We start from the raw sequence: 25268 nt of genomic DNA, 5'->3' as shown, positions 1-25268 counted from the left end.
GGCAATTGCACATGTCATATAATTTATTAGTATATTCTCACAATTTATTTGAATGAATGAAGGGTACTTGAAACCAGATATAAGGAGAAAAAATGAAGAACCCATTAGTCAACAAATATACTCCTATGTGATTAATAGTTCTTATTTAGCTACTTAAATATTCTTGAGTGTGACCTCTGGGCTGTCCTAAATTATTGCTGGTAGCAGTGCATGTCAGGCAGAATAAATGCTTTATCTGTGTGCCTGATGATTTATCTTGAACGTCTCTACACCAATAATTTTCTACAGGGTTGATAAGGCTTTTATTATTTTCAGTAAAATCAATGAACAAACAAAAACTTTTGTTCATTTTTCCTTTATTCATTCTCAAGCAGTATAAAGACTTGAATTATGAAGGGTTTTAGGGTTTATTTAATATAATCTTTTTGTCTGATGAATAAATCCAAAATGTTATTTCCCAGTCCACGGATGATTACATTGAGTACATGAACTTTTGAGACAATCTGGATTTAGGATAAACCACATGAAGTTTATTCAAGTTGGCTGTTACTATAACACGGTTGAGGGCTAACAGGAAGGCTAAAGAAGTCCTCGGAAAATTTCCAAGTGGTCATAGGTTTGTGAACCTTGTCTGAAAGACTGGCACGAGAAGAAGCTATGTGTATCTCCTTGTCATTCCTTCCCTTTCGACTCAGCTTCAGAAAAATCTGATTGTTTGAGACTGATTCCCAGGAGCTGATCCTCAATAATAAGTACAAAATACTAGTGTAATTTTTTTCACAATTCTTGGATCAGTTGGTAGAATATTATAAGCTAAAATAAATCTCTAGTTGACTTTGAATGTAACTGAATACAAGTTTCAGTCTCTTTTCCCTGCAAGATAGATTGAAGCAATTTCTTACATTTAATGCTAGTCACTATTGTGGGATACTTGCATTGCCCACCCTTAGCCTGGCTAATAACAGTTGTTAAGATAGGTATGTGAAGAGTGGCTGTGAAAGGGACATCCTAAAGTGCCTGAGAGAGCCTTTGCCCAAACTGATCAATTTACAGATGAGAATGACTATCAGACACCTTAAACAGTAACTTGGGAATTACAAAGAGACTTTAGAAATGAAGAGGAACTCAGTAGGAAAAGAGGCATAAAAGAGGCATGAGAATTTGCAAAATTTTAAGTAGTAAAATTTGTGAGGGAGAGACCTAGAAGTGCAAACAGCAGTTTTCAAGATCTATTTAAGCACTGGTAGAAATCTCCCAATGGCATAAAGACTTCTGCCTTTGCCAGCCAGAGCCATCAGATGCTGTGACAAGCTTGAATCCTGTGGGTGAGTGTGGTCTTGTTGGGGGGCAGCACGGGTGCACGTAAAGCTGGAGCACCCACATCTCTCACAGCAGATGTGTGCAGGTGCGAGAATCCATACGTCCAGGAACGGGGACGTGTGTAGTTGTAGCCTATGTTGCCTGTGAGAGTGGTGTGCACATAATTCTGTGTGTACACATGTACAGGTGTGGGTTCCAGCATTTTGGAAGTGTTTATAGAGGGATGTTTATTAGCATTTAATAAGTTTCTAATATGGAGGTTTATATGTTGTATTGCTGATATTGATCCTGAATTGCACTTATTGCCTGCTAATTATGTGTCACTAATAAATCAATGAAATGTTTTGATCCTGATTTGGTTTAAAACACATGATCTGAGAAGTTTTTCCTTGTGACAATTTTCATTACACTGGTTTCATCAATACTTTGATAATTTCATGGACTCATATAGTCATTAAGAAAATGCACATATTTTATATATATAACACAGTTCATCAGTTATATGACAGATCCTTTATGGATGGATCAAAAGATATGCAACAGTCCCCCCCTCATTTTACATTTGATTTATAAAACAAATATACATCTTAAAAAAATTAGGCATAATCACACTTTCTAATCTCACTAGTTTATGCACATTATATCACCCTATCAACTGCTGAAAGTACATTCTCTTTTTAAATTTGAAAATTCTTTCAGAGTATTTTTTTTTTAGAAGACTGGCTAATATTGTAAGGCAAATGTAGCGCAATTTTAGGCATTCCTACATTACAAAAAAATAGTAATAAAAATATTAATCCTAGAAATATATACAAAGTGTGATAAGGATTCATTCCAAATTGAGTAACTTGCAAGTCAAAAGGTTAATTAAAGTCCAAGTCTAATCAAACTAGGCAGTATTGATTTTCATGCCCCAAGTAAAAATTCTGTATAGATAACAGAACTGAATTCTCCATTTGCAGCAAACGCTGATAAAGTTCACTGAGATCTTAAAATATTTCTAAAGGCAGCTCAAAAACATCAGGATAAAGCACTTAACACTTTCTCTCGGATCACCAAGAATTGGAGTAACTTTCTACCCATTCTGTAGGACCCCTCAGAGTGTCTGATTTATATACATGCCAGAAGGGGTAAACCGTAGATATGTGCAATTTCCTTCTAATCCCATCCTTGTCATAAGAAATAGTCATTCACTTTTATCTTTCATATTTTTGTTATTAATATTGGTTAGAGTTCTCTCTCTCAATTTCTTATTACAAAGCTGTGCTACTGGTCTGTACAAACCATCCTCATTAGCATCATGATCTATTTTTTGATCAAGTCAATCCTTTCTCACTGTCCTCATGTTCTTAGCCCATTTATTTCATGATTTTTCTTTCTGGAAGCTGTTAATTCTTGGGATTTAGGGAGTGTCTTAGTTCCTTTGGTTTTTGAGGGAAAAGAAGGGGATCAAAGACAAATCACAACCTACAGAAAAGTGATCCTACCAAAGTCATGTGGAAAAAAAATTCTAAGTGTATCTCTGGTTTATACAAAAGCTACTCAAATGAAGAATGTGCTCCTATCAGATAAGTGCTCTGGCAAAGTATTTTGTTCACACTATCTAGAGAGAGGGCTTGGTGTGCATGAAGATTTGTCAGTTTTTCTTTTCCAATCAGAGGAGTTAACGTAATAAAAACTTTCCTTAATTTGAAGTATCCCTTTTCACAAGTTCATTCAAATGCTTTCATCTTACCCACCTCCCGTCTACTTCTAAAACTTTATTTAACTGAATCTACTGAGGGCAAGAGATTCTGTGGTTCTAAAAAAATGTTCTTTACTTTTGATCTTTAGTGCAACGTAGTAATAAAAAATACATTTTGGATCTTTATGAAAAAATGTGGGGCTATAAAAATATACTTAATTTTCCTAAATGCATAAGGATTTGCTTCAAAGATTGATTGTTTCTTAACTTGCCTATGTTGTATTTGCCTAAATTGTTTTATTTGTCTAAATTGTTGTATGTATAGCAAATATACAGTACATGGGGATAAATGAGAAAAAAAATCATTAGTCTTTCTCCAACTTCTGAAGGAATAAGAAAGTTTCAGATGTACGATATATCTTTATATTTCTATACTTTCAAAGATAAATTGATAAGGCTTAATACTGGGCATCAGATATTTTACTATCTGTAAAATATTAATACACTTTTGAAAAACCATGTTTTTGCAAACACCTTGTCACATGACACAACATAGTATAAGTTTAGCGCTACCTTCCCTGAAATAGCACATCCACTGTATAAAAATGTGTGAGAAACTGGTGTGATTACCACAGCTGATATGAGATTGTCCTGATTTGGGGTGGAACAGAGCCAACATTCTGTTCAGTGAGAGAGGCTCTTGCTTACACATGTTGCTGTGGCAACCAGGGTCAGCTATTTAACTTGTGGAGGGGTTGCACCTGTGGGGGGGAGTGGACAGGTCAGGTGACCCAAACTGACCAATAGGTATTCCATCCACTCTGCCATGCTCAGTATAAAAGCCGAGGGATGGATGTGTCTGGTCTCTTCTTTAATGGCTCTTTCTTTGATGAGTGATGTCTGAGGATGTCTCTGTTGATTCAGCTACAGTTGGTGCCAATCAGTGTATTCCAGAATCCAGTTCTTATTTGTCAGTGAGTCCAGTCTGGAACTTCCCCAGTGGCTGCTGGAGACATCTCCCTGTGAGCTTGATATGGTTTTGTATATATTTTTCTATTTTGTTATTTCCTTTTTATTTTATTGCTAATATTTAATTAAAATAGTTTAGTTTTTTCTAAACTCATAAGTCTCTCTATCTCCCTTCCTCTAGTTGAAGCAAAAGGTGGGGGAGACCATCTGTCTTGTCATTGGCCAACCCTGCCCAAACCACAACAGAGATAGCAGTAGCTTGTATTTTGCCAGGGGTAATATCACAACATTTTTATAAAGGTACCTATGACAACACGTTAGAAACTTAAACCAGACTTCAGATTCCCAACAGCAAAAAATAGTCATGGAAGGGGGAAAGAGCAGAATCATACGGTAGAATCATAGAATAGTTTGGATTGGAAGGGACCTTAAAAGTCATCTAGTCCAACCCACCCTTTCAAAGAGATGGGACATCTTCAACTAGATCAGGTTGCTCAGAGCCCCGTCCAACCTCACCTTGAATGTTTCCAGGCATGGCACATCTATCACCTCTCTGGGGCAACCTGGTCCGGTGTCTCACTGCTCTTACCATAAAAAATTTCTTCCTTATATCTAATCTAAATCTACCCTCTTCTAGTTTAAAATGATTGCTCCCTTTCTTGTTGCAACAGACCCTGCTAAAAAGTTTGTCCCCATCTTTATTATAAACACCTTTAAGGACTAAAAGGTCACAATGAGGTCTCCCTGGAGCCCTTTCATCTCCAGGCTGAACAATCCCAAATCTATCAGCCTGTCCTCACAGGAGAGGTGCTCCAGCCTTCTCATCGTTTTTGTGGCTCTCCTTCTGGACCCACTCCAACAGGTCCATGTCTTTCTTGTGCTGAGGTCTCCAGAGCTGGACACAGTACTTCAGGTGGGGTCTCACCAGAGTGGAGTAGAGGACAGAATCACCTCCCTCGACCTGCTGGCCACACTTCTTTTGATGGAGCCCTGGTTTGGTTGGCCTTCTGGCTTGTAAGTGCACATTGTCTGCTCACGTCCAGCTTTTCATCCACCAGTACCCCCAAGTCCTTTTCCTCAGGGCTGCTCTCAATCCCTTCATCCCCCAGCCTGTATTGATACTGAGGGTTGCCCTGACACAGGTGCAGGACCCTGCACTTGGCCTTGTTGAACCTCATGAGGTTCACATGGGCCCGCTTGTCGACCTTGTCTAGGTCCCTCTGGATGGCATCCTGTCCCTCAGGCCTGTCAAACGCACCACTCAGCTTGTTGTCATCTGCAAACTTGCTGAGGGTATACTTGATCCCACTGTCTATGTCATTGATGAAGATGTTGAACAGTATAGATTCCTGACTGACACCACTTGTGACTGATCTCCATGTGGACATTGAGTTGTTGACCACTGTCCTCTGGATGCGATCATCCAACCAGTTCCTCATCCACTGAACAGTCCATCCATCAAACCCATATCTCTCCAATTTAGAGAGAAGGATGTTGTGGGAGACTGTCAAAGGCCTTACAGAAGTCCAGATAGACGACAGCCGTAGCTCTTCCCTTGTCCACTGATGTAGTCACTCCATCATAGTAGGCCACTAGGTTGGTCAGGCAGGATTTGCCCTGGTGAAGCCATGGTGGCTGTTTCTAATCACGTCCCTGTCCTCCATGTGCCTTAGCATAGCTTCTAGGAGGGTCTGTTCCATGAGCTTCCCAGGCACAGAGGTGAGGCTGACAGGTAGGTAATTCCCAGGGTCCTCCTTGTACCCTTTTTAAAAATGGGTGCAATATTTCCCTTTTTCCATTCACTGGGGACTTTGACCGCTATGACTTTTCAAACATCATGGGGAGAGGCTTAGCAACTACATCAGCCAATTCCCTCAAGACTTTGTGATGCATCTTGTCAGGTCCCATAGACTTGTATATATTCACGTTCCTCAGATGGTCATGAACCTGATCTTCTCTTACGGTTGCATGGACTTTGCTTCCCAAGCCCCTGCCTTGTGGTCCATCCTCTAGAGATGTGTGGGGGGAGAGGTTCCCAGTGAAGACTGGGGTAAAAAATTCTTGAATACCTCATCCTTCTCCTTGTCCATTGTTACCAATTTGCCAGTTTTGCTCATCGGGGCATATGCTTCCTTTGACCTTCCTTTTCTGTCTGACATAGAAGCCCTTCTGATTGTTTTTTGTATCCTTTGCCAAGTTCAGCTCCAGTTGCACCTTGGCCTTCCTGACCCCACCCCTACACAACCAGGCAGCATCCCTGTACTCTTCCCAGGATACCTGTCCCTGCTGCCACTGCTTTTGCATCTCTTTCTTGCCCTTTAGTTTGACCAGCAGGTCTCAACTCAGCCATGCTGGTCTCTTGCCTTCCTTTCCTGGTTTCTTACACCTAGGCATCAAGAGCTCTTGCATTCTATGGAAAGAGTCCTTAAAGATCTACTAGCTCTGTTCTGCTCCCTTGTCCCTGAGGCTAGTTTCCGAGGGGGGTCTTATTGACTAACTCCTTGACCAGCTGGAAGTTTGGTTTCCTAAAATTCATGGTCCTGACTTTACTTTGCCTGATCCACATCCCTCAGGACTGCGAACTCCACCAGTACATGATGACTGCAGCCCAGGCTGCCTCCAGTCTTGAAGTAGGTCATCTTTGCATTGATGACCAACAGGTGCAGTATTGCATCTTCTCTGGTAGGGCTGCCTATTACTTGGCTTAAGAAGTTATCCTCAGTGCACTCTAGGAGTCTCCTGGGTTGCCTGCACCTCACCATGCTAGTTTTCTAGCAGATGTCAGGGTAGTTGAAGTCTGCGAGTGCAATGTCTCCTGTAGCTGCAGTAAGAAGTCTTGGTCAATAAGGTCCCTTGATTGGGCAGCTTGTAGAAGATACCAGCCACAAGGACATAGGTCTTTCTGACATTGGCAGCACATCTGGTGAAGATGGACTGTCATCCACATAATCCATTGACTGGCATTCCACATCCAGAGCCTTGTACCTGTTGTACAGAGGCACCTGGGAAGAGAGGTGGGCAAAGAGGGGCTTTGCCTGCTGCCCCAGGTGCAGACTTGCCTCCACTCACTCCTCTCCTTTAAGCTACTGCCTTCAGCTTGTCAGGCGGAGGATACAGGATTCCCTTGATCTTTTTTTTTTTTTTTTTTTTTTCTGGTGGCTGTTCCTGTTTCTGTCTCAGGGAGGGCAGAGCATGGTTCCACCAGTCTGTCTCTTTCTCAAACTCCCTGGTACTCCTTAACCTTTCTACTTCCTCCCGTAGCTCTGCCACCAGGCTAAGCAGATCATCCGCCTGGTCACACCTCACACAGCTGTTCTCACTACTGCCATCCATTACCAGTGAAAAGCTCTGGCACTCCCTGCAGCCTGAGTCCGGGACAGCTGCATGTTTTCGTGGGAGCTCTGTCTGGGTTGCCACATCCATTCTGCTGAGTGCAAAGGACATGGCTTTCCACCAGGTGGGTATCATAGCTAAGCTTCCTCTGAGAGGGTGATGACCACCGATTGAACTCACCCCTTGAGCTGGAAGGCTGACTATGCCCTTCCTGCGTGCCCTCCCATGCGAGCTGGCACGCAAACTGCTGCTCTATGGCCTGGCTGAGGCATCACATTCTGTTTGCTTGCTCTGTTGGAAGGGCTTCTGGTTGCTCGCACTCCCCAGGCTGCTTTTTATATATGTGTGGGACGTCATGGGTGCTCTGGCATCTTCCAGGCCTTGTAAACATCTTCCATGAGAGCTGCTGGCTCCTGTTGGGTCTCTCCGCTGCCCTGGAGTTTCCCTACCTCAGGAAAACCACCTGTGTGCTGATATCTGCTGGTCCACTGTGGATTGGTCCCGCTCTGGCGCAGCTCACCTCAGCTACTGACTGAGTAGCCTACCATGTTAAGGATTTGATGAAAATTACCGTTAACTGCAATTTAGAGATTCTCAGTCTTGGAGACAGGACCAACAAAAACATAAATTTCATTCTGATTGGTAATCATGTTTCTCTGTGTATTTTCTGAAGCCGTACAATTGCAAACTATATGGAAAAGCCATATAGAACTTGTCCTTTACTAAAAGTTTCAGTATTTTTTACTTCTTTTAAGAGAAGAAACTGATGAATCACTTGTTGATTTACACTAATCACATGTATTGAAGATTTCTTTTTTGATAGTATAATTTTAAAATAAAAAGAAGCATTGTACCTTACAGATAGCTTTTGTTTCATTCTTATACAAAACAGATCATTGTTTTTATGCTAATCACTAACTTTTTAGTGGAGAATAAAGGAAGAGAAAAGGAAAGAAGGCTACAAAGAATTTTGTCAGATGCTGACAGTGAATATGTTATATTTATATATGAATTTTATATGTATATATACATAAGACATATGAATATTCAGTGGTCCATTGAATATATTGAAAAATATATTCAATGTCATGGTAGGAAAGTTGACTCAAACTAGGGGTAGAATTTTCTTAAGTGAAAATACAGATTGCTTAGAAGTGAAAAATTGACTTACCTGAGAGGAGAGCTTCCAGCATTGGAAGAACGAGATCGAATAGGACAAAACTTATTGACCAATGCAATAATTGAGTTTCTAGAGAAATTCAGAGTGTCCAACTAACTGGCCAAAGACAAATAACTGGATTTATGCATAAGAAGAAGCAGCAGCTATTAAACATATGTAAATTTCTGCCTACACTCAAGATGAACACAGAATCCTACTGATTTCTTACACATGTCAAAAAAATTCCTACCCACATAGTGGAAAGGTCAAAAAGCACAGTTGAGATAAATTCTGATTATTTCTTAAATGTAGCTTTTATTTGCATATAAATTTTATAAATCTCTTACTCATATATAGTCACATGTCTTTTCATCTCTTACTCATACATTTCATATAAATCCCTTATACGTAATGTTTGTCTCTCCAGGGCAAAGAGTACTTTTTTTTATAGGGGAATTTCAGTTCCACTGTAATACTCTTTCACAGCACACTTGTTTTCTGTATGTGGAATGATATACTAGATGATTCCTCTAGGTCAGTAAATGAATTCTCAATATACCAGCATCTAATTCTAAGTTTCCTGACAATTACAAGGTAGAAAAAAGTTTACAAGAAAAAATAACTCTAGCAATAAAATGTGGGAGGGTTGATACACTGTAAAAAGACCGTAAGATCACAGCTGGTAGGGAGAGGGAAGTACTGTATTAGCAATAAGTGATTAACTTGCAGAGGACTAAAATGACTAATATGACATTAGCAGAGAAAACATTGTTCTGTCATTTATATTGTGTCAAAATGTGCTTGATGCCACATAGATCGTTCTTATAAAGGAACTTTACTGACCTGTGCCAAATATGCTCTTACATATCATTAGGGTAGGAAATCAGCATAAGTTTCTTGATAACTACTTTTGGTTCAGAAACTGTGGAAAGAAAGAAAATGGTATTTTTCTCAAAAGTTAACTGAATTAAACTTTTGAATCTACCATTTCTGATAGGGATGTGAAAAGAGCAGTTATAATATTAAGAGATTTTGTAGAATCACTTGATATTTAAGAAAGGTTATGGGATAAAATTCTCATAATATTAATTCATTGGGAACCTGTAGTGTAATCCAATGAGATAATGAGGATGACAAGAGGGTAAAGCCAAAGAGATTACTATTTTTTTTTAAAATAATGACCTACATTGTCCTTTATATTTATTTTGCATCCTTGCTCTGAAAAAGAGACACGTTGAATTTCTTACAGATAAGCAGAATCCATTTTTTAAGATAAAATATACCAAATATAGTTTTACTTTTGTTTCTTGTGGTGAGTTTCATACTAACTTCTTGTACCATGTTTGTAAACAATACGAAAATATTCCATGAATGAAATGGTGATGCTTTTGAGGGAGAAGATACTATTAAATGTTTCTTCAGGTTAATTTTATTTCTTTTTGTAGTTCTGTCATTTCAGATTAAGTTTGACTTAGCTATAGACAATTATGGCCTGAAGACAATTATGGCCTGAACGAAGTCACGCCACCACTGAGTGCTGCTGTGCCAGCCATGTTAGAGCTCCAATATGAACTGGAGTCAAAGGCAGCCAAGTGGTATGCTACAATTGACATTGCCAATGCATTTTTTTCAATTAATTTGTCAGCAAAATGCAGACCACAGTTTGCTTTCATGCAGAGGAGTCTGCAATACACCTGAAATAGACTGCCCCAGGGGTAGTCCACTTGTCATGGACTAATCCAAAGGGCACTGGAAAAGGGTGATGCCCCTGAATATCTAGAATACATTGATGACATCATTGTGTGGGGCAACAATGCAGAAGAAGTGTTTGAGAAAGGAAAAAGAGTAAGTCAGATTCTTCTGAAAGCTGGTTTCACCATATAAATAAGGTCAAGGGACAGGAAATTCAATTCTTGTGAATAAAATGGCAGGATGGACATTGTCTTGTACCTATGGATGTGACCAACAAGGTAGCAACTATGCCTCCACCAGCTAACAAGAAGGGAACAAAACTTTCCTAGGCATCGTGGGATTCTGGAGAATGCCAGGTTATAGTCAGCTTCTGAGCCCTCTCTATCGGGTAACCTGAAAGAAGAATTTTGAGTGGAACCTTGAGCAGCAACAAGCTTTTGAGTAGATCAAACAGGAGATAGCTCCCGTGGTAGCTCCTGGGCCTGTCTGGACAGGACCAGCTGTGCAAAATGTACTCTACACTGCAGCTGGGGAGCGTGCTCTCACCTGGAACTTCTGGCAAAAAACATCAGAAGAAACCTGAGGTCAATCATTAGGGTTTTGGAGCCAGGAGTATTGAGGATCAAAGCCCACACCACCCCAACTAAAAAAGAGATATTAGAAGCATATGAGGGGGTTTGAGCCACTTCAGAAGTTGTTGTTACAGAAACATATCTCCTCTTGGAACCGCGATTGCCATGCTACACTGGATGTTCAAAGGAAACACCCCCACTATGCATCGTACAACAAGCACTATATGCATTAAATGGGTATCATTGATCATGCAATGAACTCGACTGGGGGAACACAACCTCCCCAGGAAGCCTGTAAGAGATCATGGACTGGCCAGAAGGCAGAGATTTTGGAGCATTGCCTAAGGAGGTAGCTGGTGCCCAAGAGGCACCACCATATAATGAGTTAACAGAAAATGAAAGGCATTACACCTTGTTTACTGATGGATCCTGTTGTTTTGCAGGAAACAGTTGGAAGTGGAAAGCTGCTGTGTGGAGTCCCAGACAACAAGTCATTGAAGCCACTGAAGGAGAAGGTAAGTTAAGTCAATTTGCAGAAATGAAAGCCATCCAACTAGCCTTAGAGATTGCTGAATGAGAAAAGTGGCCACCACTCTATCTCTGTACTGACTCCTGGATGATAGCTAATGTCCCATGGAGGTGGCTACAGCAGTGGAAGATCAATTGGTAGCACAGGGGTAAACGCATCTGTGCTGCTGCATTGTGTCAGGACATCATTGCCTGGGTATAAAACATTGCTTTAAAGGTACGTCATGTGGATGCTTACATGCCCAAAAGCTGAAAACATTCCTTTAAAGATAAGTCACGTAGATGCTTACATGCCCAAAAGCCGCGTCACTGAAGAACTCAAAAAAAGGAGGTAGACAAGGCTGTCAAAATCGAAGTGGCTCAGATGGACCTGGACTGGGAGCCTAAAGGTGAAGTATTTGTATCTCAATGGGCCCACGAAACATCGGGATATCTAGGGACGAATGCACTATACAGATGGGCTTGTGATTGAGGGGTGAAACTGACCTTGGAGGCCATCATACAGGTCATTCATAAATGTGAAACATGGGCTGCAATCATGCGAGCCACACAAGTAAAGTGTCCCTGGAATACAGGGCAGTGGCTGGGTTTCTGATAGGGCGAGGCCTGGCAAATTGACTGTATCGAACCACTGCCACAAACACGCCAAGGCAAGATTTACATATTCACTATGGTGGAAGCAACTGCTGGTTGGCTAGAAACATACTCTGTAAACTATACCACTGCTCAAAACACCATCTTAGGCCTTGAAAGGCAATTTTTGTGGGGACGTGGTACCCCAGAAAGAATGGCATCAGACAAGGGGACTCATTTCCAAAATAACCTCATAAACTCCTGGGCCAAGAAACACATCAGAGTGAGTGTATCGCATCCCCTATCGCCCACAAGCCTCTGGAAAGATTGAGAGATATAATGGACTGTTAAAGACTATATTGAGAGCATTGGTCAATGGGCAATGAAAGCACTGGGTAGAAGGTAGAAGCCATTTGGCTAGTTAACACCAGAGGATCTGCCAACCATGCCAGTACTGCCCAAACAAACCCCCTACATGTTGTGGGAGGAGATAAGGTCCCCGTAGTGCACATAAGGAAGTACCTAGGGAAGTCAATGTAGATTGCTCCTCCCATGGGAAAAGGCAAATCCCACATTCATGGGATTGTTTTTGCTCAAAGATCTGGGTGTACTTGGTGGGTAATGCAGAAGGATGGGGAAACCTAGTGTGTGCCTCAAGGAGATTTAACCTTGGGGGAAAATAATCTGTGATGCGAGTTGCATGTTGTAGGAAGTAATGTAGCAGGAATGACCCGAACCGACAAAAAGTGAGCTTTGCAAGGAACTGAGTGAGTGCAACGATGACCCAAACCAAGCCAGTACTGGTGCCCAACAATCAAACATGCTGATTCTCCTGTCCTGAGCACCCACCTTCACAGATGGGGCCCAAGTCATAGACTGTTCTTATGAACATGTGGAGTAGTGGAGGAAGCCCATGGAATGGGAGAACAATATCTATCTGTACAGGGAATAGTAGTTAATAAGAATGTATAAATCTGTATGTTGGATATAAAGATGGCTTAAGTATGTAGTGTAAGTTGTAAGTGTAGATAAAAAGGGATTTCAGTAGAATTAAATACAATGGGATGGTTAGAAGATAGATATATGTATTAAATTATGTGGGACTTGAGCATGATGCAAATGGTATGTAATAAGGTCTTTCAAGATTGTATTGGGTCTGGCTGAGATGGAATTAATTTTCCCCGTAGCAGCCCTCATATTGCTGTGCTTTGTATTGGTAGCTAGAAAGGTGTGTTATCAACACATCTTGTTTTGAATATCGCTGAGCAGTGCTTGCACAGCGTCAAGGCTGTCTCTCCAACATTCCCCCCCAACCACCACCCCCAAAGGTCAGTAGGCTGTGGGTAGGCAAGCTTTTGGGAGGGGACCTAGCCAGGACAGCTGACCCAAACTGACCAAATGGATATTCCATACCATATGTCATCTGCTCAGCAATAAAAGCTAAAAGAAAGGAAGGGGGCATTTGTTATTATGACGTTTGTCTTCCGGAACAACCACTATGCATACTGAGACCCTACTTCCCAAGAAGTGGCTGGACATCACCTACTGATGGGAAGTAGAGAATGAATCTTTTGTTTTCCTCTGCTTCCATGTGCAGCAATTGCTTTTGCTTTATTAAACTGCCTTTATCTTGACCCACGCGCTTTTTCCCATCTTATTTTCTCCCCCCATGTCCTGCTGAGGAGGGGAGTGATAGGGTGGTTTGATGGTCACGTGGTATCCAGACAAGGTCAACTCACCACAACTGACAATGAACTTTTTATGTATGCTATTCTTCTTTTAAACTTTCATTGCATCAAACACACTTGTGCATGCATGCAAGTTCACAGCAATGTGTCATGTTGTGATCCTCAGTTAAACAATGTTAGAGGCACCACTGAATGCAATAGAGCAATAGCATTCTCTTTATCTGCTGAGAAAATAAATCTGTATGAACTGACCCATGTAGGAGGTTAGGATAGATGGTAGATTGTGGCTGCTGAAGAAGACAAGGGATATTGTAGTCCAGTTGCAGTTTTACTGAGTAGCCCCACTGGGTCAACCCTATAAACCACTCTTAACGCTCTCTGTAATCTCCCCAGGGAGAATAATACTGGACAGTCAGTGACTTCTCCCTTCAAGTTTTCTTGCAGCATGCTACACTAATTATTTTACTATGAAGATGCCCCTATATGTCTCATTGATATCCTTTCTTGCTAGAGAAAGAAAAAAAATCCCCAACTTCTGCACTGCTCTGACTTCACACTAAATTGCTCAGTAAATTGCTTAAATATAATCTCTTAAAATTACATTAAATAAATTAAGCTGATATTTGTGCATGTTCTACCTGAAAGGTGGGTTTTAAAATGGTTTACATATGTCTGCATGTGTAAATTTATATATACATAAATATATAGTATAATTACACAACCCCTGTTCACAGCTATTTTTAGTCTTTCCACATCATGTAATTGATAAACATTGGCAAAATTAGTAGTGGAAAAATCAAAAAAAGAAAATGAAAGACACCTTAAAATCAATTTACTAATCAGATCATAGACAGTTAAAATATTCTATCGGTACTTGTGAACAGAAAAACAACCATTTCAAAACTTTTCCATTAGCATTAGATGTTTGCAGTGTATTACTCAGTCTTTAATATCTATTCTGACTGTTCTCAAATTTATTTTAGTTGTTTTCTGCCTAAGCTGTTCCAGAGTTGATAGACGGTCCTCTGTTGAGCAATTTGAGAGTCTGCCAAATAGAGACTTAGCTAGTGTTATCTTTCATAAAATTATTTACCATATCATGGCTTTAATAAGATTAAGAAATTCAATATAGCTGATTTCCATGTCCAGGTTTTATTTTGATGAGAATAATGTTTGAGAAAGAAGGAACAGATAAGAAAGAAGAGAAAAAATGGAGAGTTATCAGATAGAGTCTGACATTTACCATAGAAACTGGAGAGTCTTTAAAAAAATTAATATTAATAATCATGTCATTGTAGAAAATGGTTTATGCAAGTAAATTAATAACAGTTATGCTTTTAATTATGTGAAAAAGTCAAACTCCTGTATACTAAAAATGTACCTGAGGTTCTTCCAGTATTGAACAGATGAAAAAATACTAAGAAAGAAGGAAACTGAACAACAAATAATGTATTTTTTATGACTTTTAAAAAGTAAGTAAAAACTAAAAATTGTAAACTTAACTTATTTAACTTCACATTGATGAGGAACACTGCTGGTAAATCAAAGTGTTTAATATCAACAAAGAAATTCAGAAAAATTTAGTAGTTTTGAATGTTTTGGTCATTAATTTGGAAAAAGTTTCATCTAGGTAGACTTTCCTGAATTTGTGTTTGCATGAATAGCTAAAATAATGATTTTCCTGTGTGCAAAGAGCTTATAAACTGTTCTGTGCTAAAGGCAGACTATGTTTTTTGTGTAGTTATTAAAAAATGAAAGGCATTCTTGAGTCTGACTAGGATCTTAATATGCCAGAACCTTTGAGAGATCACAAAGGTCTTACGATTGAGGTATCACACTGAGGTGTAGAAATGGGCTCAGCTATAATCTCTGCCACAGGCTTCTGATATAATCTTGAAAGAGGCACTTAGGGTATATGCACACTAAGCAGTACCAAGTCATAACTGAGCTAACTTCAAAATCAAAAGTGACATAGGTATTAGGGACACATTGCTAATTAGCTGTAACACAGTGTTGTACTGTATAGCTATATTAGCTAACACTTCTGCACAGCAGTACTTCGTGTTAGGCGAATGCATCCAGCAATGAATTCACCATGATTAAGGCCATTCTCCATATGCATACTCCTGCACCACTTTTACAGTAGCAGTCTCACTGCTTGCTACACATCTTTCTTCCTCATTTGTCCTCTGCTCCTCATTTAAGTTTAAGTAGCATCCTTCCTCGTCAGCTAATTTGTAGCTAACTTTTAACTAACCTGTCATGGACAGAGCAGTGTACTGCAAGATGTAGACAGAATTAGTCCCTCTGTTCCTTAACTATAACAGTGGGAACACACAGACATTCTTATTCTTCTCTTTCTGTCTTTTCTAGCCTCATTGTAAATTGCTTTATCTGTAATTTCTATAAATTGGTTCTTATTATATGGACATCTCTGGATCTAATCTGCAGTGTAGCGGGTCTGCAGCGAGTGTGACCATGCAGTCAGACTACAAAAGACATGAAGACAGAAGTGTATATAAAATGTCCAGTTTGGAAAAAAGGTGGCAAGAGTTTTCTAGATGTGAAATAGCACTGACATATTTTTGCTTGAAAAGATATGGCATTTGATACGTGCCCAAATAAGGAATTTCATAAATCAGGTTTTTTCTAGCAGTTTTTCATATTCTTTATAAATGAATTACATCACCTCACCATTAGAAGGCATGATATCACAAATCTACATATAGTCTAAGAATAGGTGATGATTATTTTTTGTTGGTTGCTTATACTCCAAGAAGTTTGATGTGTCTCTGACATCTCTACATAAGGAATAGGAATAATCTTGCCAAAGATTAGCTGAACAAAACCAGGATAGATCACTCTTTGGAGTTCCCCACACCACCATGATAGATGGTACTTGCTTAAACTAGATATCTACATTTTAGATGGATAAGACTGGAAAAGATGAATCTCATCCTGTGGTACTATATGTCAAACGAAGAATTAGTAGTACAAAGATTCAGAAAAATTAATCCTATATGAGTTAAACAGGATGATATCAATTTCTTTCATACTCCATCTCCGGAAAACCCATTTCTGTACAGGCAATTTCTATTAACCTCTTTATCTCCCACTCATTCTGTCTCACAAGAATTTGACTGTCTTCCTTTCAGTCATTTTTTACTGTACTACTTATTTTCTTTCTTCTTTTTCAAAAGAAGACCCTTCTTCTAGGTCATTCACTCCAGTTTTCAGTATAGCACTGCCTGATTTTCTCTCTTCATTCATTCATTCATTCTTCTTTCCGTCACAACAACCCCAAGCAATGCTACAGGCTTGGGGAAGAGTGGCTGGAAAGCTGCCCTGCAGAAAAGAACCTGGGGGTGTGTTGCCTGAAACGGGGCCACGCAGTTTTGTCAGAAGACAAACCCCCTTGCGTTCTAACACTCCTCACCGAGGTGGAAGGCTAGGTGTGCCTAGGTTTAAATTCTGAGTGATGCCCAATTCAGCACTATCAGTCCAATCGCGTTTAATATGTATTAAACTACTACGATTTGGATACGCTAATAGTGGGCTGCACCTTCAGTCTAGTCGTGCTCCTGAACTAGCACGGCCTCTCTCAAGTTTTGGTCACGTTCAGTGAGAAAGCGAAACGACTAGCTACTTAAACAGTGCAGTTTATTTAAAGAACAGATATACAGGTTCTTTAGGATTGCCGGTGATAAATACACTGTCTGCAAAGCACGTGCAAATAAAGATATTGTTAAGTATACAAACGCGTGACAAAATTATAAACGATACAGCCTGGCTATAAAAGTAGGGTAGAGATTCTCTAGAGAAATTTCTAAGTCCCCGAGAAAGTGCTCGGTGTAATCGAAGTCTTACCCAAAGGCGTCCCTATGGGGGGGAAGAAAGGCTCAGCCTGTCGACTGATCCCAGAAAACAGCGGTGGAATTCTTCGCGATGGTGTCTTCCCTGACACCCCCTCTCTCTTGGGCTATTTTTATATTATTTTTTTATCTTCAAAGTGGAGTTTGAGTGACTTTAGTCATACATACTTTTATTATGATTAATGTATTCAAGGAGGAGTGTTCACACCTCGGGGGTGGATAGCCTCCGGGATGGAGGTGTGTTTTGGTACATTGTGGTGAGCAAAGTTCGCACAAAGGACAGCGTTTCATCAACATTTGACGAAATGTTGGCTCGGGTAGCGTGTAGGCCGCTTATCAGTTCCGTAGTACCATCTCGTCCCCATATCTGCTATTCGTCACAAGGGAAGGCCACGGAACAAGCGCGTTCCGTTCCATCCCTCGTGTAGTTTCGCAAACAACCTTGTACAGGGAATCACAGATGTTGCATTCTTCGTGTGCTAGCTGCGGCTGTATTCTACCTCAGAAGCCTCTTGATTTTATGACTTTCCTTAATGTGTGAACAATGCTGTGTTTTTGTATTCTTGGCCATCTTAGTAATTATTCCACAGGGTGCTGGTGGATGGCCAGTTTAACATGAGCCAGCAGTGTGCCCAGGTGGCCAAGAAGGCCAACAGCATTCTGGCTTGTATCAGGAATAGCGTGGCCAGCAGGAGTAGGGAAGTGATCGTGCCTCTGTACTCGGCACTGGTGAGGCCTCACCTCGAGTACTGTGTTCAGTTCGGGGCCCCTCTGTACAAGAGGGACATGGAAGTGCTGGAGCGTGTCCAGAGGAGAGCCACCAGGCTGGTGAGGGGTCTGGAGACCAGGTCATATGAGGAGAGGCTGAGGGAGCTGGGCATGTTTAGTTTGGAGAAGAGGAGACTGAGGGGAGACCTCATTGCCCTCTACAACTACCTGAAAGGAGGCTGTAGAGAGGTGGGTGTTGGCCCCTTCTCCCAGGTGAATAATAACAGGACCAGAGGAAATGGTCTGAAGTTGCGGCAGGGGAGGTTTAGATTAGATATTAGGAGGAATTACTTTACTGAAAGAGTGGTCAGGCACTGGAACAGCCTGCCCAGGGAGGTGGTTGACTCACCATCCCTAGTGTTATTTAAGAAACGTCTAGATTTGGCACTTCAGGGCATGCTCTAGTGACAGAGATTGTAGGTTGTTGGTGTGTTTTTGGTTGTGTTTTGTTTTTTGTTTTTTGGTTTTTTTTGTGTGTGTGTGGTTGGACTTGATGATCTCAAAGGTTCTTTCCAACCATGAAGATTCTATGATTCTATGATTCGTTGTCATTCCAGGCAGTAATCATCAAAGGGGTCCCTTGGACCGCTTCTTTTTCTTTTTCTTTTCTCCACCTCCCCCCTTTTTCTTCTGTTTGGTTCTTTCACACCCTCTTTTTTCTGACTTAATTCTAGCTTTTCTGCAGAGAAAATTCATATCACTAAGCTTTAAGAGCTAGGATGGGATTCAGCTGCTTATTTACAGCTTAAGAGTAGTTTAAGCTATTAGGATGTCTAGTTAATCAAGACAAAACATCTTCAGAAAGTGAATTTTACCAACATTAATTTTCTCAATCTGTAGTAGGTGGGTAAATTCTACTTAGATGCATGTTTCTATTAATAACAGGAACCTAGAACCTCAACTTTAAATAGATGCCTTATTTTTGGACAGTTTTCTGGAGGGTCAAACCAAATATCACGATTCCATTGGACTGAGGGAGAATACTGACAAAGTGAGCCTTGGATCAAATTTGGTAGGAATAAATCTGGGAGGTTTGATTTGATACTGAAAAAAAGATAATTAGAGTAATTTTAAGAAAGGACTATTTGCCTGTGCAGGTATCTATGAACTCTCTAGTTTCACTGTAAGCACCCGCAAATTGTCACCATAAATATCTTCAAAGGGCTGACAGAGGTTCAGCTGATTTGTGTCACAATGGACTGAAATAAAATATAAAAAATGTTAATAGGGTAACAGAGAAATATCAGCCACACAACAGTGTGGAAACCACCTTGTCAAAGGCACCAACGTTCTTTGTCTTGTCTGAGTAATTTTAATGACTAAGCAGTAGACATATCTGTGAATATAATTTGTGAGTGCCCGACTCAAAACTAACAGAATACCATCCCTAGTCAAGCCAGAAACAAGTCCGCTTTTCCACAGACATTACTTTTTCACTTGGGGTTCCTAATGGGCAGTTTCCTTACACCCCAGGATGCTGCTCTACATCCATAAGAAGGCTGCATCTTCCTGCCCAGGGCTTTTATGCTGTATTTTTTTTTTGTTTTTTTTTGGGTTGGGTTTTTTTTTTTTAGATTTCTGTGATTATATAGCATGGCTTCCTTGTACAGCAAAAGAAATCTGGCATGGGAATTAATTCTCCTTTTTTATGCAAAATGGCATTATCTATCTATACCTATCCCTTCCCTCAGAGACAATATGAGGAATTTTATATTATTAGTTGTAAGCAAAGATATTACTGGGATGTACATTACTTAAATTACCACTTCACTTTTATAAGAGGGTCGGGCGAAGCTATGTGTTTTTCTGGTAGCCCAGGTATTTCCTTGCTCTGTACCTCACAGCTCTAACAATGTTAAGGAAATGAATTTCTGCGTAACTACAGCAGTGCAGTTAATTGTAAATTAACCTCACAAGTTTTCCTTTTTATTGTTAGAGGGAAACAGGAAAAGTGATGTCTCTGACAGATCTACAGCAACTAAGCATTATCTTGATACCACAGACACCTATGGGAACATTTCATTTGGTAAAAAATATATATGTGTGTACATTGAAATGTAGGTTGAACTATTCAATAGCTGAACACATATTTACATTTCCAAGTACATTTATGTAGATATATATAATATATATTTGAATTAGCTGCAGTCAAATTAGTATAAATTTCAGTTCTTTATAACCTAACTTATTTCAGTGTATTCCATGTTCCTTGAGTATATGGAAAATTAATGTTAATAATAATTACTGATAGGAGCATCAACTTAGTAATTCAGAACATCCATGCCAATTATCTTATTGCTATATTATTTTATTACTTTATTACATTATTGTCAATTACTGCAATTATGTTACTGAGAAGAGCTGATGTTGCTCAGAGGAATTTCAAATAATTTATTTTAACATAGCAACATTTATCATTAGCACATTGATAGGAAGTTCTATGTCAGGATTAAAACATACAGCTTTATATATAAGTGCCTGAAGAAAATAATTAAATATTTAAGCATGCTTTTTCACGATAAAGAATGCATGACATTGTTTTCAGAACAGGAGGGTAGATTACTGCTGGAGGATTTGTTAATTATTCCAAAAAATTTCAAATGCTTGTGACTCCTAGTTACTAGTTGCTGGTGAAATTTAAAGTTTTTGACGGCTGACTTGTGCACATCCTTGGCACCCAGACTCTGGATTTAGCTAACAGTAAAAGTGCTTTTTGTAAATTCCTGTGAGCTCAGGGTGGATATTTACCTCTGAATTTGGTATTACATCTTGTGGTTTTCTTCTTGCTTCAGCTTTACAGTGTTTTTGGCCAATGTAACTGAAGCAGGTGAGACTGACATGTTGCAATTCTTCTGTACCAATGAAAGATCAATTCACACCAGAGTGCGGTGAAAGTATGGCTATTAGAATGATAGAGAAAATAGACAACTTATTTTTTTGAAGGACACTAAATTTATTTATCTAGCTCAGGAAAAAAAGATCTAGGGTGTGTACAGTTGAATTCCTTAGGAATTCTCCAGGCAGAAAACCAGAAAGAACAAAAACGCTCATGAGATAAATATATATAAACTGATCACAATGAAATTTAACATGGAATCTGGAAGATATTTCAGAACTTACTTAGGTGAAATTTTAGGACAGCATTCTAAGAGGAACAGAAGGAATGAAAAGACTGCAGGAACTGGTTTGATCCGTAAAAGAGATGATACGTAAATATTTGCTGTCATAGCAGAGAAATTAGCTTGATATGGTCTGCTGTCTCTAGATTTGAATTCCTTCAGTTATACGAATGCAATGCTTTCCATTTCAGTGGATTTGTTTCTTATTTATGGCAGCAAAAGGTAAATTCACGAGTAATATTATTGTGCTTGTACTACAACAAGGAAAGATGCTGATGCAGACTCTCCATCTTCTGACTTGCCTACCCCACTTCCCTGACAGTTTTAGAAATAAAATATTTCTATGTCTAGACCCGTGCAATTGTGTAGAATACTTGCACTGCCATAATTGCTGGAAAGTGAATGGGAAGTTTACACTTCCTATATGCTCACTTATAAATTAATCGAAATTCTAGAGGCTATGAAAACAATATGTCTATGAACCAAATCTTTTCTTATTTCATGAAAGTTAATTATTTTATTTTACTAAAGATAACTGTATGGCTCAACTTTTTACCTCTAGCAATGCCATCTTCTGAACTGGAGGCAGGTAATTGAAGCAGAGTACAGCTAGACAAGAACAAATACAGTAGTAAAAAAACCCAAACCAAATCAAAACAAAAAAAACCAAACAAAAGACCAAAACCACACACTGTAAAGACTGAGTTCTTTAAAAAATAGCTGGAAGGGAAACAACAGATCTTTAAAATCTTCATGGCAGCCTAAGTTTTTCAGAGCTTGAGCTAAAGGAAAATTTGCACAGCACCTTTTATTTTCCTTCGGTTGCAATCACATTTGCATTTAGGTGCAAAGTGTAGACACATGTGGCCTGTAACCTGCACTGATCTGCAGTATATGATTCTGATGTACAGCCTCCAGCGACTATCCTGAGTAAACATGTATGTAAAGACAACCTTTCTCCAAATAAATGTGGGTACTTAAATGACGTGACTGCAGTGGAGTTTAGTTCCTAAAACAGAATGATAAAAAAGAAAAGGAAGGGAATTCTTTCAGTTGTTGAGATCCACTAATGCGGAATATCATGGAGGAATGAATTGTATCATAACACAGTAAACTGTTTAAGCCTAGGGATATGACATGAAGCAGGCTCTGTTGGCCTGGTCCAACATATCATTTAATCAACTTTATCTGAATTCCTACTGTGAGTATAAATGCCTACCTTATAAACTATGCAAATTAGATAAGGTTAATTTATTATACTCACATTTATCCACAGACTCACAGACTGACTAAATGTGCCATTTATTTGATTTAGCTAAACACAGAGTTAGTTCTCAGCCAATGAAAAAAGATTAGATTCATAATTCTTTTCTAAACTCTGATTTACTTTTTCCTTAAGCGACGAATCGTCTTGACAAGCTTACCTAAAACCTCACAGCAAAATCAGTACCTCCTTTGAAGTCATCTTATTGTGTCCTCCACTCTCAAGTGTTTGGCCTTCTTGTAAAATGATTCACTTCTGGCAAGCTTTCTCTGTGAAGGCTAGTTCACGACCTGTATTTGAGAACGGTAGTTCTCTGGCAATCAGCACAGATTGCTCAGTGCTTCTCTACTCCTAGATCCAGCTCTTGCACTTTCTGAGGTTTCCAAGATACGATGTGCCATGCTCGGAGGGTCAAGCAGTGAGGTTCTAATATGTTACAATACTGAAAAAAAAATGCTGGAGCACAAAACAAATGAAGCAGCTGCAATTTTCAAGGAGCTATTGATTTTCCACTGAGCAGGTGATTTGCCTCTACATTTTGTTGTATGGTTTCCTTTAGCTAGTACGTGTGGGTTATATTCACTGGTGGGTGAAACTTCAGAACAGATTTTATTTTATTCGAACTGTTATTCCATGTTTCTAGTAACAATAATCAATCAAAACACATGCTGGATACCCCAATATCACACAATATGGGTATCTGGTACAAATGTAGGATTTGCAGATTTCATGACACATACATTTAACAACAAAGTGATAATCTTTTCCTTTTTAAAATATAATTTTAAAACTAAAATTATATTTAAAGTATTTGGACATGTATCAATCAGAAGGTTAATAATAAAAACCTTTAAAACCAACAGAATTTAAGCAAATATTTGGGGTACACTTCAGGCTTACAGTAGATTTATTCTGTGTCCTTCTGTTAGAGAGATTTAAGCCACTGGGAAAGATACTATAGGAACAATCAGTTTTTTAATTATGAAAATCAAAATACAAACAGCTTTTCTTTTCTGTCCTTATTGAGCTAGGACTTGCTGGGTGTTGAAAGCAACACAAGAACAGTGCCCCACGGTATGTTCTGCCTTATGAATATGAATTACACTATCTTGGGCTTCAGTTCTATATATCTACAATGACACAACTTAAAGAAGCCTACAAAACGTATTTTTTTTCTTGACGATTGTGCAGAGCAAGAAAAACACAAACTCACCTGATCTTGGCTCAAAATACCTAACTTAAGTGTCAGTTACTATTGATGAGGGATGAGAAAGAGAACTTTTGAAAAAGTCATAAGAGGAAGAGGCATGGAGTAAATCAGAGCTGTTGATAATCCATATGATAAAATCCTTGATTCCTCTTATTCCTCTCTGTACAAGGGGGACATTGAAGTGCTGCAGCGTGTCCAGAGGAGAGCTACCAGGCTGGTGAGGGGTCTGGAGACCAGGTCATATGAGGAGAGGCTGAGGGAGCTGGGCATGTTTAGCTTGGAGAAGAGGAGACTGAGGGGAGACCTCATTGCCCTCTACAACTACCTGAAAGGAGGCTGTAGAGAGGTGGGTGTTGGCCTCTTCTCCCAAGTAAATAATGACAAGACCAGAGGAAATGGTCTGAAGCTGCGGCAGGGGAGGTTTGGATTAGATATTAGGAAGAATTACTTTACTGAAAGAGTGGTCAGGCACTGGAACAGCCTGCCCAGGGAGGTGGTTGAGTCACCATCCCTAGAGGTGTTTAAGAAACGTCTAGATGTGGCACTTCAGGGCATGCTCTAGTGGCAGAGATTGTAGGTTCTTTGGTTGGACTCGATGATCTCAAAGGTCCTTTCCAACCATGAAGATTCTGTGATTATCATAGAACACGCACAGATCATAGAACAGCAACCACCTCTAATCACTAAACATCAGATTTAAAGAAACAGAGACAGTAGGAAAGTACTCATGTTTGAAATACAACCTAAATCACGAGCAACAGTAACTGTTTAATATTTTCCCATAATGATTTACTTCTGATTTTGAAACAGGTTTTTGCTCTGGTCCCATCAATACTTAAGCATATTAAACATGTCCTTATTGCTAGTTCTGAGATAATGTGAGTGTACTTCTCCTACAGGTAAAGCAAATAAATTGAATTTTCTTTTTGATGAAGCAGCTGTCCATCAAGAAAAGCTGTTTTAACTAAAGCTTCCTTTTTTGCAGGCATATGTCAAATTTTGACAACATGATTTACAGGAAAATATTACATGATATATAGTTCATAGATTATATGAGCAAAGTCAAAACATTTTACTCCAATGTTATCAGAACTTTTCACTGCAGTTTATTCTCCAATTCTGTTTTTTTCTAATTCTGCAGTGTTTGCAGCCCAGAAGGCCAATCGCATCCTGGGCTGCATCAAAAGAACCGTGGCCAGCAGATCCAGAGAGGTGATGCTCCCCCTCTACTCTGCTCTCGTGAGACCCCACCTGGAGTACTGTGTCCAGCTCTGGAGCCCTCAGCACAAGAGGAATATGAACCTGTTGGAGTGGGTCCAGAGGAGGGCCATGAAGATGATCCGAGGGCTGGAGCACCTCTCTTATGAGGACAGGCTGAGAGAGTTGGGGTTGTTCAGCCTGGAGAAGAGAAGGCTCCAAGGAGACCTTATAGCAGCCTTCCAGTGCCTGAATGGTACTGGGGAGGGGCTGTTTGCAAGGGCATGTAGCGATAGGAAGAGGGGCAACGGCTTTAAACT

The sequence above is a fragment of the Larus michahellis genome, chromosome 2, assembly GCF_964199755.1.
Source record: "Larus michahellis chromosome 2, bLarMic1.1, whole genome shotgun sequence".
Lineage (NCBI taxonomy): Eukaryota > Metazoa > Chordata > Aves > Charadriiformes > Laridae > Larus > Larus michahellis.
This window is presented reverse-complemented; position numbering follows the sequence as displayed.